General features: G+C 39.5%; 1 long non-coding RNA gene across 1 annotated transcript; it reads left to right on the top strand.

Annotated features, from left to right (window-relative positions):
- The first annotated feature begins 2135 nt into the window (after positions 1-2135).
- Positions 2136-14013, top strand: LOC104139474 (uncharacterized). Its single transcript, XR_693120.2, has 3 exons — positions 2136-2324; positions 10227-10328; positions 10823-14013. It is a non-coding gene; the product is annotated as an uncharacterized lncRNA (long non-coding RNA).
- Positions 14014-21359: the final 7346 nt, after the last annotated feature.

Raw genomic sequence — 21359 nt, 5'->3', positions numbered from 1 at the left:
AACATTAGCATGGGGTGAGAGATCTCTCAGCCATGAATTGCTGGAGGCTACAAAAGGGTCCTGGGGGAACTATTCCTATATTCCTACACACATGTTCCAATGTTTTTTCCTAGGCATTGGTGATTGGTCAGGATTAAAAAAAAAGAATTTTGGACAAAGCTGTGGTGTCATCGACGATGGCTATTCTTATGTTGAAGAACTTCTCCAAATGCTGAAAATTTATGCGAAGAAAAAAGATCTGAAGTAAATTCACCACTTCCTCATCCTCTACTACATTTTATAATTGGCTGATTTCATAACATTTTCTAATAGAGTTCCTTTGAGGCAATATACACCATTTTTTAATTACTACTTCTAGAGAGCAAGAATTGAAAATCACATGAGATTTCTTGTTTCCAGGTTGGTATTTAGGTGAATCTTTTAGAAAAACCAAGTAGAATCGTGCCACCTGTTAATCCCCGACCAGCTTTCCTTTTCATTCTCTCATCTGTTCACTTGCTCTTATTGCTGGCAAATGTCCAAGCTTGTCTACGTGGATGTAAGTGAGCAGAAAAGGGTATGAAACAGTAAAAGAGACAATGAGAGAAAATAGCAAAATCAACTTAGAACAGAAAAGGCTGGTAAAAAGAGGTTCCCCACTCCAGCTTTCTTTAATACCTGTTATTTATAGTATCCATAGCCAAAGCCTGAAGCAGAAATAGAATTCATCCCTGTTGGATGTCCCCTTCAGTTCATTCCTAAGTTAGCTCAAATATTTTATATATTTTATTCATAGAGTTCCTTGCAGGCATTTCCAAGATTTAGGTAAAGTAGTTACATGTGGTTATGTTTGTAATTCACTGTATTTCTTTACAGCTTTGACTTGTTTTTTTACATAGCAAGATATTCTATGGTTAAACAAAATTTAATGTTAAAATGCATTTTCCAGAAGGCTGCTGAAAGTATAAAGTTACAAGAACTTTACTTTAACTATGGATTTATCGGATTTCTGTAACTTGACATACATAAAGCATGTTCATCTTTTTGTCTTCTAGAGAGTAAACAAGATTAGGTAATTCATTTTATCTGGCATGTCTTTTTACTATTGAATCTGCATGAAATCTCCTTAAATTCTCCTTATGCCATTCCAGACAATAAGATGAGCTTATTTTAACATGGCCTTTCTTTTTAACGGCTGAAATATGTTTTCATTTTCTAAGTACTTTTCAAGGTTGTAACTCATTAGCTAAGAAAGTTTTGGTTACAAATATTCGACACCAGTACTCAAGAAATGAGCATACGTGAGGGTCCACGTATGGCATGTTCTTTTGAAAACTTAGATCTTTCTAACCTACTTCATTCTTGATGCTGGTTTTGCATCCCATAACATGAACGTCTTCCCTTTGGCGAAGCCAAACAGATAAATGATGTCACTGAAATGAATCCGTAGCACATCTAAGCATGGAATTTCTATTATTGTTCCCTTTAACTCTAAGGGGTTTTTGCAGCAGAGCTAGGAATGGACCCACACACAATACAGGAGTCAAACTGAAACAGTATATTCTGCTTTTTTTCCCATGAGCAGTTTTGGGTGTGATAACTTGTGATTTAAGGCCAGATGGATAATCTAGGTAAAAATTGGTACATCGGCCTTTTGCATAGGCATCTCTCTCCATGCCTGGAGAACTGCCTGTGAGAGCTGGCAGTGTGGGAACCGTCTAGAAAAAAAAAAAGTGGAAATTCCTGCTGATTGATAGACTCAGCAAACCTTGCTGCCCTGCTCTCAGGCACAGTTACTCTGACCTCAGGTGTCCATTACACACCTCCCATGGATCTATCACTGTTGAGGAGCTGGCGGAGAATATGTGCCAGTAATCCTACCTGCATGTATCCACACATGCTCAGTTCACAGTCCAGGATATTAATTTTTAGCAGTGGTAAAGATGGGTTTGTGCTAAGATCCTTGGTAGGCTGAGGAGGAGCTGAGAATGGACATTTCAGCTTTGACTGACTCTGTTATAGGGTTGTAATTTCAGAGAGAAGTGATGGGCAGATATCTGGGGAAGGAGAGGGCCTTAAATCTCCTACAGCATTTTGCATTACTGAATTCAAATCAGAGCACTGACCACCTCATTTTTTTCCGATTCCCAAGGTAGTGACTGAAGCAGTATTTTGGTTGAAGTGTTTGGAGAACAAACTTCACTGTGATACTTAGCAGCCTTTATACCAGGACTGAACAGAAACTGAGGAATCTTTTGCAACAGCAGGGAAGAATAACTCCCTGCTTGGCAGTGAGTATGTTCCCAGTGAAGCAAAGTTGAGCTCTGCAGCCACTGGGGGAAAAGGTAAGCTTAAACCAAGAACAGTGCCCTGAAGTCAAACTGAAGAGAATATTCTGCCACCCTCCTAGCAAAGCGTTGTCTGAACATGCCCAGTACTTCATAATACTGAATGTGCTGCACATTTTAAAAGAATATCCTAAAGCTGAAGTCTGTGCATTCAAACTTTTGCTGCACTTTTTATCTTTGCATAGTTTTGAAGAGCACCAGCATTAACTGTAATTTTTTTCTGTAATGAATTTAGACGTAGCTAATCAGTCCATTATGCTGTAAGCTTGGCATTTAAAATCCTTAGATGTGCCAATCTAATTTTGGCAATTAATCTTTCTCTTTATTGCATTTTTACAAATTCTTTTCAAATAAACTCTCCAGATATGCAGCTTCCCCAGATGCTACTTCTAGTGTAACTTATCAACCTTTCCACATTTAAGCACTGAAGATCAAGCTTTGCAACACAGCTGTACATAAGGAAGGAGAAATAATACCCTGGGAGTTGTAGAGAAGAAGTATTTAAACGTTTTCTTAACAATTTAAGCGAGAAGTTACGTGAGAAAACATTTTTGGAACTTTCTTTGCTTGGAAATAGAAAGAAATTGCCATTTCAGAAACACCTAAGGGAGGAAGGAGGAAAGTTTATCTTTAATACTCCTTTGGAAATTAGCAAATGCTATTTTTCAGCCTATTCCTTACCATTCTCTAATACCCATAGGGGACCACTTATATGTTGTACTCTAAAACTGTTCTCTCTTTTTTCAATGACCAGAACTAATCTCTGTAATACAAACATGCTAGACTTCTCCACGGATGTGTCTGGATTATAAGCTTCTAGTAGAGGTGGCCAGATCCATATAGGCAGAGGTGATAGTGTCTATATAAGATGCCGAAGGAGATCATTTGGACCAAAAGAATGGTTTCTCACATCCAGTGTCTGTATAAGATGCAGAAGGAGATCATTTGGACCAAAAGAATGGTTTCTCACATCCTTGTTTACTTTTTGGAGCAAGTGGGGAACATCTGTGTTAAGATGAAAGTTTTTAAACATTGATCATAGTGCAGTTAGTTCAAAAATATGTTTTGTAATTATCTTCCACCCTTTCTACAGATCAGATATAATACACAAAAGACACAATTTATATGTAACATTCAGCTAAGGCATAAACTCTCCAAAAAATGTTGTATAAGATTAAACGCTGTATACTTAGTATTAGCCTGGTATTTATCATGGAATATTGTTACTCTGCTGGAAGCACTCAGAAGTAAAATAGAAAGTAAAACGATGGAAGCTGTAACACATTTCCCTTCCTGAAGGAAACTTTTTGCAAAAAATGCTTTCAAATTCACATTTTATAATTGCACGTAATAAGGTTCATCTAAAATTCAGGCTCTAAGTGCACTTGGAGAATTGATACAAGCCAGTGCCTGAGCCATCCCAAACTGGTAGATATTCATTGTAATTTTTATTTTTAGTTATCTGGAATATTTAGTTCAGGGGCTTGATTCAAGAGTGCCATCTGAGATGCAGTGGAGCGTCCGTCCACACAGGGAGGGCAGCTAATATACAGAGTTTGCAGGAGACCTGTGTCCTGGAGCACAACCAGATGCCATGAAGGCTACCCCAGGGCACTGGGTAGCCATGTGTAGGCAAAGGAGTGGAGCCCAGGGCATCCTTGTTGATTTGTAACGGACAGACTTGTAAATGTGTGCAGGCAGGCCTGAGATTACCCTGTCTGAGCTGAACTAGACAGACACAAGCAAAAGTGTAGCCACGTTACTTAGTTAAAAAAATAACCTTCATTGCAGGTTTCTGCTATAGATTTCAGTGAGTCTTACAATTTTTGTGATTTCTGAATCATGTTACTTCTGAAAAATAGCTTTTTATCCTTTGTCATCTTCCAAGACAAAGTTATCTAAAAGAAATCTCCCCAGATTACTTCAAATACTGATTTCTGCCATATCTGAAGCTCTAGGGGGAAAGAAAAGCACAGCAGCACGTTTCAATGATAAAAATTACACTTCGATGATCAGCAGTTAATTAGATTATCTATGTTTCCAAGAACATGGAGGGAAAATTACAAGATGTTGCATGGTTAGGTAGTAAGTATAATGCTATATTCATTCCTGAACTCTTCATATCAGATACGGGATAGAGTTTGTTTAGGAGGGTGAGTTCTCAAGTTTGGCTGAGATATCTGTGATTTATGCTAGGAATATTTTAAAGGGAATAAACTAGTATGCATCTGTGTGAGATTCTCATCTTAATCTAAATTCTTTATAGAAAAGCTTGTGCTATAGATGCTGAAACAAAAATACGATGTTTTATAATGGTGTTTCATCAGTTTAGCATAAGACGTTCCCAGGAAGTCATTTCAGTTGCTATTACATGGTATTGGCAAATGTGAAATCAGAAATCCAGTTGAAGTCTGGCAGCAGTGCGTAGCGCCACATGGAAGTTTAAACACTCCCTACTAGAATCAGAGGGAGAAGAAGGAAAGCAGCAGTTTAATACACTGATCCAGTCATTTCCACGTTTGGTCTGGCCACTAATTTACAGTGGTAGGTTTCTTCTTTGTCTCATAGCTGAGACAATCTTCCACCATCTGTACAAGCATGGAGGCTGTTCAAAACACGCAAATGTAAATGAGTCATGAAATCTGGGCCCTAAAACAGGATTAGGCCCAAGCCACAAGGAAGTCTGGCTGGAGTCTGCCACCGTGAGGCCACTGTGTTTTCAAACCATAATACAACTGCCACCAATTTTTGACTGTATTGATTATTTCAGAGTTTCAATGTCTAGAGTTAGCATACAGATATGCATGACCAGGCATCATATCCCAAAGGAGCCAGCACAACTGAACTCAACACTCCTCAAAGTCTTATTATTGCTCAAATACATATTGCATTAAACCTGATAAAGTTGAAGCAACCCAAGGAAAATTCAGCCAGTTCTACTCTCTGCAACGTAAGGGTGAGCAAGGCTATGAAGGCCTGAGAAAGAAGGTAGGAACTGATTTGCTCAAAGAGACAGGCCAGGTCCGTGTCTGCAGGTTTTGTGTTTTGTGGACTTTGAAGGCTGTTCTAGTCCTTGTGCCTCTACAGTTTCTACAAGGACAAAGTTAACTCCTATTTTTTCCATGCAAAAGTCAAGTGCACATCCCATGTTCTCACTCATCTGTGCATTTTATTCCCATGCAAGGAGTGCGGGTCATCTGTTGCTTGGTTCAGATCTTTTCCATAAGGAAAGCAGGAGCAGCATCTGACATTGTTTGCAATACACTGGGTGATCAACTGTTCAGCATTTCCCCAAATTGTTCCGTTTTCTAGCCCCTTTTCCTTTGTTCTGTAACTAGGCCCACATGTTCCTATTTTTAACTCTTCTAGTCCTCGGGCCCAAAACATGTTTCCGATTGTAGACGCTGCCCTTCTTTGAACTTTCCCTCCCCGACTCAGCTGATGAGTATCTGAGCACTGATCTGCCCTAGTGCCATGAGTGGCTTTGCCATACTCACTCTCAGAAAGCCGAATTCACTGCTTTTGCGCTTTGCCCATCTCAGCACCCCCTCACAGCCAGCAGGAAAGAAGGATAAAGCGTGTGGGAGCGCATACGGTGCTGTGCCCCCCTGTCCATCATCTTCAGCGTAGTGCTCATCAGCAGTTATCATGGGGCAGATGTGAGCCAGAGCCTTCTTGAGAAGAAGAGATTCGGATGCTTAAAATCCCCTGACCCTTTCTAGACTATTTGAGTGTTTTTGCTAGTATTTTGCTGTTTATAGCCATGAAAAGTGATCTTTAAAACATGCAAAAGAGAAGAAGCATCTCATGGGGAGAGATGTGAGGATAAAGGCAAAAAAGGCACAGGAGGAATTGCAGCAGAGATGAATGAATAAAGCAAAAGGAGAGATAAATAGAGAAAGCGAGAAAGAATAAGATGGGGGAAGAAAGGAAAAGTACAAAAAGACAGCGACAGCACAGTGAGCACAGAACAGGGAGTGAGCAAAGAGATACTGGGATCAGAAAAGAGGAAAGGGGAAGAAAAGAGATAATATAAGAAAACAGGAGAAAAAAAAACAAAGAGAAAGTGGAGACAAAGTGAGTGTAGGAAACCATCCTGCCAGAAGTTCTGCATCTTCTGTTTGGAGTGGGCAAAGTGCCTGAATGATTTCCAGACTGCTCACGGGACAGTTAAAGCAGTGTTGCCAGCAGCACCCTCGCTGGCCTGGGTGCACCTCCATGACGTGCAGTCCCAGCTATGATCACAGTTCAGCTGTGCTCTCGTGCTGCAGCATCTGCCTCAGTAGGAGGTAACTGAGGAATCAGCAAGTGCAGGAGTGTTCGGGAAGCATCTAACCATCCGAGCAGCAGGAGGGAAACTGAAAACAAAAGGGAAAGCAGAAAAGGAAACCCACAAGACAGTTAATCCAGTCTCAGGAGCTGCATGGGCCCGTGCTCAGCATTACTCACCGGGCAGTGGGAAGCGTGCTGAGGTTATATTTTTGTCTGGGACGGTATTGGTTGAGGGTGTTGTCACTCCTGCGAGGAGGCTGTGGGTTTGGAGCGCTGGCCGGGGCCAGACCGTCCTGTTCCATTCCATTCCTGCTGCTCATGCCTCTGGTGTGATCGTCCTAGTAAACAAGTCGGTTATTTTGCGGCTTTATTTCTTGCCCTCTTGCTTGCTTCCAGATTCCCATTCCTTTTGCCATAACAGGAAAGATGTCAGACACCTTCAAGTTTTGCACTTTTTCCAGTTAGCATGGTTTTTTTTTTCTCCTTCCAATCGTTCATAGAAGGAATACGGAAGAGAATTTTCCAATTGCTTTTTCCTGTTTCTTTTCATTAGTCACTATGTCATTACCTGTCTATAGCTGTCCATTACAACCTTATTACTTGTCTCTAGTACAGTGTAAATAGTCTCTGTTTACCTGCTTCCTACTTTTGTTCTTACTTAAAACATTTCTGGTAACCTGAGGGATGTCTGCATTTCAGCGTGGGCACTTATAACTGTGTTATAAAGATTACTAACGAAGACCGCATAAAAATGAGTCCCTTCTGTCTCATCTTGTGGTGCTTTTCTGTGAGCCATTCCCTCATTGCTATCTTTCTAAGATGAGAAAGAGTATTTGTCATGCATGCATCACAGATGCAGAAAGAACTCTCATACTTTTTTCTCCAAGAAAATATTTGTTAAAGATTATTTATAGCACATATCTTTATATCTAGCAAGTCAGTCATGTGTTGAAGTTTCTTTTAGAAAAATATTAAATTAGAAAATCATTAAAATAATAAAAATTCTAATTAGAAATTCACTAAAAGATAAAGTAAGTGGTAGTTGGGTATTTCAAGCAAAGACAAACTACAGAAATTCAGTACCAAAGGGCAGTTATGATGATCCCCCTGGGATTTACACTTTCCGTATACACGGTATACACGTGTAGGTTCTATACATAGAGAGAAACAAAAACAAGCCTTTGCTTAACACAAGTTGCAATACATTTTTTCCAACTGTTTAAGAGGATAAAGCTGCATGTTTAGTATGGCGTCATTTTCATCTTGACGTTTCTGACGTAACAAACTGAAAGGACTAGCAGGGTAAGGCCTTTGTGTCAATGCCTTTGCATCATGATGCAGAATTGTCATGTTATGAAATCTAAAGCAGGCATGTTTTATCGACTATCTGAGAGGGCTTATCTGAATTAAAGAGGTGGTAATTTTTTAGTGAGGATAATAAAAAGGTTCTGATGCTATTCTGCCACTAGTGATGGATATAGACCAGTTCAAAGATCTTAACTAGAGAAAGAAGATTTTCAAAGAGACAAATAGCCAATAGTTATTTAATTTCCAATGTATTTAAGTGGTAGTTTGATGTATGCCTTTGGCCCCTTTGAAAATTTTCCTAACTGAATTCTGGAAAGATATTACGATTCTAAAATAATGCACAAAGTCTTTCATTAAGGAACATTTTTCTCTGAGGTGTGCACAGAGCGATTTTTGTATTTATTCTAACTACGTTCCTGTGAGGTAGCAAAAATCTATGTTCCGTTTTCCTGTCTATAATTCAAAGATAAAAGAGTGAGAAAAATTATGTGCCTGTGCAATACTATGCAAGGAGAAAGGAGAAAGAGAGATTGAAGGAGATGGTAGTGCAGCAGTTTGCTCAATCCATACCAGTATTATCCTTAAAATAGTTATTACTTAAAAGTTTTAAAATTGTTTGTGTCTGTTGTTCTAATATTTAGGAATGCTTCTCTATTCATATTTCTCAATTTTCAGTTTACTGCAGTACAGGGGAGAAATGGGCCGGGCCTGTGTGTGAAATGATAAATGCAGCCATGCAACAACCTATTGCTAATTGTGAAAGAATGAGGCAATAGTAAAAGACTTTAATTTGTGGAGAAAAAATGAGCAGGATATGAATGTCACTGAAAATTTTTCCCTTTTTCCTAAGAGGGAAGTTGCAGAGAAGACAGACAAATAACTCTCAAGGTGCACAACAAAAGGGTAAGAGGCAACAGTCACAGCCTGCAATGAAGGAAGTCCTAGTTTGCCCGAGAGCAGCCAAGCACTGGCACGGGTGCCCAGAGAGGCCATGGGGTCTTTGTCCTTGGAGTTTTTCAAAATTCATCTGAACAAGGCCTTAGGGCTTTGTAGAGTTGAAATTAGCCTTGCTTTTAAGCTAGCGTTTGGGCTACCTGACCTCCAGAGGTCCCTTCCAAACTTAATTTTTCTATGGCTCTGTGACTGTGTAATATAAAATCATTAAAATCAGTTCCTGAAGAATTCTAAGTAGCAGTAGTTACAGGTTCAATTACAAACAGATTACTGGATGTGCTTTCCTCACACTCCATCAGTGCCATATAATGAAAGGAGGCCATGAAAGATTAATATTTCACTGGCAAACAGCTGGCATTATACGAAGAATGGCAAAAGCAAATGGTTACTTTAGTTTGCCTAAATGCGCTGTTGGTGTATGCAGTTACCTGCTTTCAGAAACAGCTCTCTTCTGTGGGCTTGATTTATAATCCATCTTATTGCATGGCTGTATGTAATATTTTTGTGGTCCCACTGTCACTGAAAAGCCTTTAATACTATCTGACACTGAAATGCTGTGGTATGGCTACCGCAGAGGGACAGAGTCCTTCTTCACCCAGTTCAGGAGGGAGCCACTTTCCGGTGACAGTTGTGCTCTGCAGGGCCCCTCATATTTTTCTCTCAGCTCAACTGGGCCTACTGAGCATTTGCTTCACAGATGGTCTGCACATGCATGACAAATCTAATGTATTCTGGACATACTGTGCACATGCAGCAGCCATTTGTCCTGGACTTCTGGGTGTCAGGCAGCTCGGTTCAGCTATTGCCCCAGCTGGTCTCCCCGCCATCTGGAAACCCCTGACAAGCAGCCAGGCTCTTCCTCTCCTTTCCTTACCTCCCTACCCCTTCCCGGCCCACTCTCTTTGGCTTAGCGGTGCGCTGACGCAGCTTTGTAGGGGCGAGCTCTCCAATTCAAAGCATGAACTGCCGTTGATCTTGCCCACACGGGAGCTGGGCAAGGTGAGGGAAACAGGCCCGTGCACCATTTCCTGCGAGACACAGCTGTATGAAGACTGGGCTAAATCTTCTTGTGCGCCACTGCTTAAAATGGGTAGTAGGATGTTATAGCAGGTCTTTGCATTTTTTATTTAAGATAAGTGTGATATGGCTGGACTGTAAGTGAATGGCTGTTTCTTGAAGAGGAATTTTTTTCCCAAAGGAAGGAGGGAGGTCATCTCTAATAAGGTGGTATGTGTAAACAAACCATTTGAAAGTGAGATTTTCCTTACAGCTAGTGGTTAGTAGAGGCTGGGTGATTGTCTATGCTTCTCCAAGAGCCTAGTCACATAATCTTATGAGCATCTTCTGATTTGTTTTTTGCACTAGGTGAAAGCCAAGCCTGGATCTCTGCAATGTCTGACACTCAGACTAACAACATTACCCTGTGATTAGACTACTTAATGTAAAATATTGATGACTGAAGAAAAGGTAAGGCCATTATCAAACCAAGGGCTATGCTATCTTCTGTCAGCATGTACTCTGGCGAAGATCCCAGAGTCAATGAGAATTTTGTGCAATTACATCTGAAAGCAGCTAAATCCAAACGTGTGGTGCCTTCTCAGCTTTTCTGTTGAGAGGAAGGGATAGAGGGAAGGGTTAAATTTCAAGTCCTTAAACTGTAAGATAAACAAAGCAGGAATCATCTGATTGACTGTTCCATTTCTGGGGTCTTCTGGCAGCAGGCGTAATTTACAGTGTCCTCTGAACTCATCAATGGAAAATTGGCGTGTCTGCCATCTACACTTGTGCATCTGTTATTCTGTTTCTTTTGAGATCACTAACCACCATTAGGAATCTGGAATAAATGTGCACCTAGGAGAAGGAGTAAGAAAAATGACTTACCAAGTCCTGACTGTTACTTGGAAACTTTTGCACATGTAACTAGAGAGAATATTACAAAATGATTGTGGGTTGTTTTACAGATTTCGAAAGTGAAGAAAGCACTTGAGTCACCACCAAGAAAAGAAAAACAACCCAGGAGGAAAAGACCACCTACAACTGATGAGGGGCCAGACACCTGCCTTTAATTGAGTGCCTAAAGAAAACAGTATATGGCCACCCTTTAATTCGTAATGAGTTCTGACTTGCTTTGACATAAGCTATGTGAACTGCCATGTGTGCTGTTAGTTGAAGCTGAGAAGGAAATTCTTAGGCAGTGTCTCGGTGCTGGAGCGTGTTATATGTGTGGACCTGAAGCATGGTCCAAAATTTGAAAAACAGGATAAACCCCAGCCTGGCTGAATATGAAGGGTAAAAATTATTTCTTGCGTAGCAGCATAACATTAATGAGAACAGGCAAGATGGTGGCAGAGAGACCTGTGTGGTAAGGGATACACTGGACAAGTATATTAAATCTATAGATTGAAGTGTAACGGTGTGAGCACCTTTGTCACAACACTGCTCATTCTATGTCTTTCTCCTCTTCCCTGAAATTAAGGTGGGAAAAGATAGAAATGTTATGATCTAATATGGAAAAAGATACTGCTTGCTTATCTGCTTGGCATTGAAACACAGATGCAAGAAAAGGTCAGCCATAGCCCTGAATTTTTATTTATTTATTTGTTTTTAACTCTGGCAGCCTCCCTTCATCCGTTTCCTACATCACTGTCTTTCTGATGCTTCCTCCTGAAGAGCTTATCTTAAATCTTTCATGGCCGAAATCATAGCCCGCTCTGCATTCCTACCTTTCTGTCACTACTGGAAGTATTACTGTCCTCTTACCCTACCAAATTAGAAAAAAATAGTCATCTGTGACTGCTTTCTCCATCACCCCACACATCGAGCTCCTCTCTGCTCTCCTGTCAAGCTGTTTCCAAGACCTTGTTCCACTGCCCAAACAGCTTTTCCTTTTTCCCTCATCTTTCCTCATCACAGCCTTCTCTTTTCTTCTTGAATGCACGAATGCACACACACTTTCTGCCAAAATCATCTTCATAGCTGCTTATTCTCCTGTCAAACCTGCCTCCTCAAGCCCTTCAATGCCTTCGCCTTCTCTACTTAATCTGTTTGAGCTCTTACTGAAAGCCATTAAGGCCTCTCTGTCTTTCTGCTCTGCTGATTCCCCCTTGCCAGCCATAATTGCTATTTTAGCTCTCTCTGCCACCATCATGCCCGTTCCCATTAATGATATGCTCCTGTGTGAGAAACAATTTTTTATACTAGGGTATAAAAGTCATTTTCTTGTCCTCCTCTAAAGTGACTGAATAGCAGCCTGGCGAATACTACTAGTATCCAGACTATTAATCTACAGTTTGTAGAACAAGCTACTTTTAAAGCCAGAGTCATCGCCTAATTCAGGTAGTGAGGTTCTAATCCACATAACCTCATTACTTCTCCCATAGGCCTGTTCCATTTCTCTTCTTTTGCTCTTGCTACACGTTGGGCAGCATGATCCTGAAAATCTTTTCCTGTTATTTTGTTGTTGTTGTGGAGTATCTGCTGCAGGTAGCTCAAGATGAGGAAGAGAGGTATCATTCCTGAGAGAGAAACCTTAAAACTCAGAGCATAGCACTGAGAGAAGGCTTACCATCAGTTGAATGACTTTAGTCCAGATATGGATTTATTTCATTTGCAGTTCATTGTATAAAACCAAAATACCTTAAAGAGTACCAGCTCTGATTTGGCGCAACGGTATTTAAACCAGGACAATGATGTTACTTTGTCATATTATATGCATATGGCCTTGTATTTAATTGCTTTGGGTCTACTTCAGAGAACAAGTAATGTCAGTTGGTCTTTGTACAATACCTAATAAGGGTCTTGGCTAGGTACCGTGGTGACATTTGTGGTCTAAAACTGGTCTTCCTTTAAATCAGTATCCATCAGATCACAGTAGTATGAGATCGGGATGAGGAACAAAATTAGTCCTAATTATGTGTAGTTTTTGATCTGTAACAGTAACCAGACGACTCACTAGCACAATCATGTTGCTGAATTAACAATTATAGGCCTCAGACACTCAATTAGATCTGTTTGGGAAGATCCCTGGGTTTGTACAAAGTTGCACTGGTGCTGGAGGAGTTATTCTTGGTATATATTTAGGTGTAAATTAGAGCATAGTTCATTTAAGGCTAAGGTTAGAATGTATTTCCATGCAAAGCAAGAAATATGAGCTCAGGTTATTAGAGTGCTTTGTATCTGCAAGCTGCTCTCATAAAGGTAATTAGTTTGCAAGAGATCTTCAGTGCGCTTGATATGAGAGACACAAACAGGCCTTTCATCACGCTCATTATACAAGAGTAATCTTTATATCAAGTACCCACCGATAATGTTAATAGCCATGATAAAACACAGTATAATGAGAACTGCTTTCCAACAAACTACAGTAAATCATGCAATGCAATCGACTTAAAAGGGCTGCTCTGAATCCTCTCATTATACTTTTACAAAGCAACAGTATTGCAAGTTGGGATTTTGTAGTAAGTGTACAGTGCAGGAGGCCTTAAAAAGGAGGAAAATTGGGCCTTGCATTCTGCTAGATGAAGACTGCTTAATCTTTCAGAACTTCCCAGCCATGGGCAGTGAGATCATTTTACAATGACTATTGTATGAGAACAAATGCAAAGGCTTTTAGATAGACCTCTGTGTAGCAGTGATGCCAGACACTATTTTCTTCTCATCTTACGGGCATTAAAAGACAATATAAAACAGGATGTAAATGATCTTAAATTTTCTGAAACTACTGTAAGGTCATTTCATTTAGAAAAAGCATCATTTAAAAAACAAAGATTGCTCTAATTGAAAGACAGGAAAAATATTTTTCTATGTTATTTCTAGTTTGATACTTTTTTGTTTGAGTCTTTTTTAATAAAACATTGATTTCTTCTGCAGCTGCTTTAGCATTTGTTTGGAGACAGTTCTCCATTTTATTTTATTCCTGCAAGTTAAGCAAAGTCAAATAGAAAAGGGTTTATAGGATCAGGAGTAAGAGGAGAATTATATAGATGAGAGCTTGTAGGATAGGTTCACAGTTATAAAGTTTTCTTATTGAGTGAGGCATTTGTGCAAAAGGAAAATACCCTAAAAATACTTTCCATAAAAAAAAAAAGGCAAAAGAGCTTCAGGACAGATGATTTTCAATGGTCCACTGAAATCAGCTGAAACTGTTGCTGTCTCCGGCAGAGTTATTGTTATCATTACTACTATTTGTTTTAGATTCATTCCACTTTTTTTATTTTTACTTTTTTACAGTAAAGATACGTTTTAAATTGAAATAAACGCTAAATCCCGTAAAATTACTGTGCATTTCCCTTTGAATTGCCATTATGGGCTTTGTGGTGTATCTCAGTGCCAAAAAAGGATATCATTGTTTACTCTGAACATTCAGAAAACAGAAACAATAGGTAAAAAGGAAAGGAATGTGCTTTGCTCCAGCTTCCTTGTGGATGAGTTTTGTTGCACCAAATTCTTCTGTTAATGTTCCTCTCTCTGTCTTCTCTGTGTTATTTCATATTACCTGTTGCAGAAATGCTATATAGTCCAGATGATCTGCCAAAGAGAAGAACGCTTTCTCACCTTCTAACTATTGAGAAAGGGATAGTCAATGAGCAGAAAAATAAAAATATAATAATGAAAGACCCTTAAATTCAGCCTTCTAAGCTGAAGAATCACAGAAAAAAATGAGACAATATGGAGTTCTGAGATTTATTCTTCTCTGTCCCAGGTTCCTCCAGCATATGCATTTCAGCTGTGGTATGTCTGACTGTTTGATTAGCTTCCTAGAATACTATGACCACATAGATGTAATTTCCAATTTCCTATTCATAAGGAACCTAAATACCTTTTATTGTATGTTGAAATTCCACATTCCTGAGCTGATAAACCTACAAAGTGATCCATTGTCAACACCTCAGGAGCTGTGGCACAATAGTAAAAGATTGTCAGTCCAGCAGTGTAAGCTGTAAGGCAGTATTCCTGTACTTCTGATATTCACAGAATCACAGAATGGTTTAGGTTGGAAGGGACCTCGGGAGATCGTCTAGTCCAACCTCCCTGCTCAAGCAGGGTCACCTAGAACATATTTCCCAGGATCACATCCAGATCCTATTCCTGTTCACCTGCCACAGATCAACCATCAGTGACAAACAGAGAGAGATAAAAATTAGTCCAACAGGAAATTTGAAATATTTAGATTCTATTCCAATTACATGAAAGATTCTCAACAATAAAAGTGTTTCTTAATGAAGAATGCAGACTCACAACTTGATATTTTCAGTATAGTCGAACAGAACAGTTTTACTTTCTATGCTTTTACCTTCATTCTGTTGCTAGCATCATATCACACTGATAGATCACAGTTTCTTCCAACAGGTTTGCCTGATTCTAAACAACTGCTTACAGTAGAAAGATTACAGGGTTTTTTTTAAGATATGCTAAGCTGGCAGAGTGTGCACCATTATCAAATCCCATATAAGATTTTTAATGTCCATATGTGGTAGAATGAAGACACCTATACAAATTATATTACATAAAACTCAGGAGACTGGAGGATAAAGATTTCAGGCAATCTTTCAAGGAACATCCTAATAGAGCATTTAATAATGATATATATGCCTCACAAAAGGTCCACGGAGTCATTGTGAAAGGGATCTATGCCCTTAAATGCCTAATAATTCATGTTAAGTAGCCAGAATCTCATTAATCTAGTGCATAGTCCTAGAAACTCACCAAATATCAAAAATGAATAGGCTCTTTGCAGAACAGTAGTCATTTTCCGTTGCCGAGGAATTAGTTACTTTATTCCATGGGCTCTTTTCTCATAAGATGACAGTGGTGTTCCTGCCTGAGAAGCTGAAATTTGTCTCAAGGACAGCTGAGAACGAAGCGGGACCTTTTGCGAAAGTTTTGATGCAGTTACCTTTCAGCTGGGAACCAGATCATTCTCTTGTGGAAAAAGGAGTTGTGCTGGGTAAATATAGCTTCTGGACTTGCTTACTTCTACCCTATGGGGTCTGTTGGCCACCCGAACCTGGATTTTGAATGAAAGCAGCTGTAAAAAATGATACTTAGAGGGAAAAGAAGAAAATCAGGACTGTTAAAGTAGACTTCCAGATGTTTCCAGGCTTCCCACTTTAACTGAGCTGGGTCTCTTACCAACGGCCATTCTCCCAGATTTCTGGTTTGAACATGTGCTGTAGTCAGTGTTACAGAACGTTATTGTTAATTATATGTGGAAAGCCTGAAGTTTCTACTTCAAGAAACAGATGAAGTTTGTACCTGTGCAAAACAAAATAGCTATTCTAAGCAGAATTGAATGGAAATCAAGGAGAAAATATCCATCAGCACTGAATCTACTCCTCCTCTGGCCAACAGAATATCATTGTTTCCATAGTTATATGAGACTAGAATTAGGCTTGTCTGCTATAGCCGATTTGTAGATAGTAATATTTTTCCTCTTTTTTAACCATACTGTACTGTATTACATGAAGTGCATATTAAATAACTCAAGAGATGTAATGCACAAAGGCGAAATACCCTGTAAAAATGTGAGCAATGGAGCTTTAAAATAGCATACCAAGTAGGGCTTCCCTTGCCTTTTGCAGTTTTCTTAGGTATTATCTATCTATACTGAAGGCAAGTGAACCAAATCTGCAGACTGTTTAAGTGAGACCATGCAAATCTAATGCTTCTTTTTAGCAGTCAGAAATGAAATTCAGTGGTGACCAAAGCAATACTGTAATGCTACTAGGTACCTCTACCCGCTGTGCTTGTGAAATCCCACCCTGTCCACCGGGCATAATTTCTCTTTGCCAGTGTTCCGAAGCCATCCACAGAAAGCTGCACAAGCAAGAGGAAAATTGTTTCCTATAGCAAAAAGCTCACAAAATTTCACTCAAGAGTAAGGCTGCTCTGATAGCTTTATCCCGTCTTGCGTATCCAGTGAGGCAGGCTGGCAACTTGAGAAACTGTTTTAAATGAAAGTAAGTTATTTTTTAACTATGATATCACCATTTCCAATGTAATTTCACATAACATCTTAACACAAGAGATATTCTGCCTATTATTTAGGTTTTTTACTATTATTTTTAAATGATTTTTTGTTCCGTGCTTAATTTTCCCTCTGAGAGGCTTTTGAATCATTCCCCTCTTCCCTGCAAATAAAAACGCTGTCTCTTTCAGAGATTAGATTACCATCAAGTGACCCTTCTTTGTTAGGACCACCTGCCTAACAAAAGCGGTTTCTTGCTGCAAGCACTGGTAGCAAGGCAAAAGTTATAAAACAAGGGAGTTATTGGGCCTCACTGCCTTACTATTTGCCCTTTCCATAAAGCCTGTAAATCATCCAGGTTTTCAGTGTTGCTGATTTTGATTGCTCTTGCTGTCCTCCAGTAGGCATTAATCCAAGATCTAATAAACAGCAGGGGTTCTCAAGCTTAAAATGCAACGTGACTCGTTCCAGAGTTAGATTAGCTGCACCTAGAAAGTACCTTCTATCACCACAACAGTACAAAAGGTAATATGTGTTCATTTACTCCACTTATTTTAATGAGTGGAAATCGGACGAGAAAGCAGAATGAACTGTGGAGGTTTTAGGAACCAACAGTCATTTTTAACTTTTTTTTTTTCTGTCTTAACTGTTCCTCATGGAAAAGTAACTAATGTTCTATGTCAGCTTTTTAGAATGAAAGCTTATGCTTTGCTGATTTAGCAGCTTCATGAATATTCTTTGTTCTGTTGTCACAGAGGTAGTATTCAAAGCCAAAAGTGGATGCTACCAATATAAGACTTCTGCAAATTGTTCTGCACCTTCCTGAAATAATCAAATCACAATCAGCAGTGATGCTCAATTAGATCTTCTTAAGTACCATAGGTGTTATTTATTTGCATTTTACTAACAGGCAATGGAACCTGGAATGTATACAGAGCATAACATATATGATAAGGTTTCCTTAAAACATGCAAGCTTTCCAGGAACCCATGTTCTAATGCATTTAGTTCTTATGAATCTTGAGGTTATAACAAGCCATATTTATTCAGTATATCATTAGTAGCTCCAGAGTTGCAAAGACTTGTGAGGGTTTTTTTTGATGTTTCATCTTTCAGATGTTGCAGTTTTCCTTTTTTAAACCTGCATCTCCTAAAACTATGTAGGTCCTGGAATGCTAACTATGAAAAAATACAATTTGCCTAGCCTTTTTAATTTTAGAGGGAAGCTTAAAAGCACAGTAAGAGGCCTTAATATATTAGAAACATGAGCAAATAAAAAGGTTGTGAAACTAATCATTTTTATGAAGTATAATGATTTCAGAGGAGAAAGGAAGTTGATTTATCTGTAAAAATCTGGTGAGGCAATACCATGGTTCGCCTGTTCACTTTTCAGAGTAAATGCCTCTGCCTGTGGAGTCGAAAAACTGGTCCTTTATCTCATTAACTCTATCAGGAGTGGCATCAGTGTAAGCTTAATCAGAATCATGCCTCCTGGAATAGGCGTGCTATATTTCAGTATCGATTCAGTTGCCTAAACACAGGTGTTTAGCAACATTTGAGATGCCCTAGGGATCCCACCTGTCCTCTCACTGCTGATCCAGAAGGGCACAAGTTTCCCACGGGACCTTTGCCAATGCTGCCAACCCTGCGTGGATGTCACAGATACCCCAAGGCACTTCAGACAGCACAACATGCCTGAGCCCAGGCAACTAAACCCTGCTATTTTGGATGGGCTCTGAACAACACCCCACTTTCTGCGTTTCTTTGGAATCAGTGTAAAAGTGTGGTGGCTTTTGTTTTTCCTACTGTTTGAGCCTTGAGTTTTCCTTTATGCAAATCACCTGCCTCTTGAGGTACAAGAGAAAGGGTCTCAGTGACCTTGAGAGATGAGGAGAATTAATAAAAGAGCTTGAAAATGAAGAACCTGCAAGCCCCTCAAAAGATCTTAAAGGATGATATATGCTACATAAATTCTTATTTACGGAGGTCAGTATGAGGAAAAAAATAGGCAAATGGTTTACTGATGAGGAAGGAAGCTGTTTCAGAGACTTGTCTCCCCACCCGTAAATAAAAGTTAGGCAAACACAGCTGATCTGTCTTAAAAGAGAGCAACAGGTCCATTTCATTGACATTTCTGAAAGCTTTTCATGAACGTCCCTAAGAAAGCATAGAAACCCAAACCATGCACAGTGACTGCATGTACTCAGGAATTAAGGCAGGTACTCCTAAAGGTTTTCTTAATTTTCTGTGTCATTAATTAGTTTGTGAATTAAAACAGCAGTGTGCATACAGCTTCCAGATGTTTTATTCTCCAAGTTAAATGGCTCTTCTGGGGAGCAGCTATTTTTATGGGAAAAGAAATCTTGGAAGGAGGAGTTCTGCGTGGCCTTGCTTCACTGAGCCAGTAAACGTCACCGGGAGAGTGGCTGATGTTGGCCAGCCTCCATTACAGGGAGGTCTGCAATGACATTATAGACCTTTTACTTCACCAGTGGAGGGTGTAACTGTGTAGGAAGCCACAGGAGAAAAGGAAGGAAAAGACAAGACAGGAACATTTGGAGCTAAAAGGGGTGGTGAGAGGAAAGGCTTCCAAATAATAGAGAGGTAAAGCCAGAGAAATGACTCAATTCTTAGGTTGCTCTGGAATACTTAAAGCAGAGCAAAATTCCCTTCTCAGTCATTAGAGATGCCCAGTACCACACAACTGTGTTGAGAAAAAGTGTTAATGAATTGAACGCAGTGAAAGGAGACAAGGTTAACGCATAGTAAAATGCACCTGTTGACAAGTATTTTAGTTATGACTGTGAAAGTGCTTTATAGGGTAGTAACTGCTCAGTAGCAAGCTTAAAAAAAAATAATAGGGGTTTAATAATAGTAATCATGTCACTGTTATTAAAGGTTGTAGCATGTTTTAAATTGAAAGCTTAAACTTCTCAGCAGAGAACAAATTATCTGGCCAATTCTGTAAATCCACTTTTAACACTTTCTGGCTACTTCTACATTAGCAAGTAATTTGGTACTGTAGTGGCAGATGGTGCTCAGTCCCCTATGTATATATTAAATGCAACACAGGGGTTTTACTTTACACTAGATTTATTCTGATGTGCTGGACAGAACATCCCCACCATGTCTGAAGCTGTCGGAGGGACCACCTGTTGGTTTGGGCCTTGGTCTCCATTAGGAGCTCGGATGCATTGGGTGTTCAGCCGGAACAGCTCATCTGGTTTAGGTGCCTTCAGAATGAATCCAGTTCATGGGTCCTGGCACCACGCTGAGAAGAGGATCCAGGTACAGGAGGTGAGGACAAGCAGGTGACTTTACTTCAAAGCCCCACTACAGCTCTAGACGAACACAGAACTGTAGAAAAACCTTGTTCCTTTTCTTTGCTAATTGTTTTCAACATTGAATGTGATCCAGATTAGATTGCAAGTCATTTGGGGAAAAAGCTGCGCAAAACAACGACAATTTGGAATAGTTTAATACTGTAAGGTATTCAGGATAATGCTTGTGTCTCATTGTCCTGTGAGGTGGGCAGAATCCCACAGCGTTCCGGTCTTCTGCTGGTTACTCATACAAATAAGTCGTGGATTCAGCCTGCTGTAAAAACAGAGGTGCAACACTAAACCGGCAGAGGAGGAAGCCTTGAGGTTATGGGCACTTTGTTGGAGGGGTTGAGTGAGAAGGACCCAGATGTGGCAACGCCGTTTTTGCTGGACCAATTCTGGTTCTCCTTCCTTCTTACCTCCCCATCCCTTTTTGCACTGTAAGTGAAAACAGTTAATATGTTACAGATATAAGTAGGGCAGAATAGAATATTTTCACTATCTGCTGAAAACTACTGATGTTTACAAGACATTTTTCTCGGGAAAATGTTAACTTTTCACTACAAAATCAACTTTTGAATTCCCAAAAGGATATAAAAACAACATGCTGGTAACCTTAAAGAAAAAGTGAGGAGCTGAAATGTGTCAAAATCAAGAAAAAAATTGTTCTCAGCTGAAAGTCTTTTTTTTTTCAAATAATTTTTTGTTATTCCTTTAAAAGGAAAGTATATGTTTACAGAGTCAGTTTGTGTTCTGTGAAAATTCTCAACTTTCTAGGTGGGAGGAGGCATGGGGAACCAAGAAAATGATGTGTTAGTAAATTTTGGGAAATTTCTCAGTGACCTATATCAGTGTTATCTTGTATATATCTGTAACGACAGTATATGCTTTTGCTGGATTTTTTTTTTTCCCCAGAGCTTAAGGAAGCCATTTCCAAATCAGATTAAATATCAGGGTTTATTCTTTGGCCTTGAACAGCCTCTTGCAAGTGCAACCAATTTGTTTGCAACCCACTGCACAGACTGGAAGTTTGCAGGGTAACTTTGAGCAAGAGAGATGTTTATGTCTGTTTCCATTTAAATTTAAAGATATATTTCTAGGCTTGTTCTTACCCAGTACTGCAATGATAAGTGGTTCCCCTGTCTACAGATGTCAGGAGTTAGGTGATATGCTGGGATATTTGTAATGTTTGTCTTTAAAGAGTTGAATT

Source organism: Struthio camelus, chromosome 1, assembly GCF_040807025.1.
Source record: "Struthio camelus isolate bStrCam1 chromosome 1, bStrCam1.hap1, whole genome shotgun sequence".
NCBI classification, from domain to species: Eukaryota; Metazoa; Chordata; class Aves; order Struthioniformes; family Struthionidae; genus Struthio; species Struthio camelus.
The sequence above is the reverse complement of the archived record's forward strand: the minus strand, read 5'-3'. Positions and strand labels throughout refer to the sequence as shown.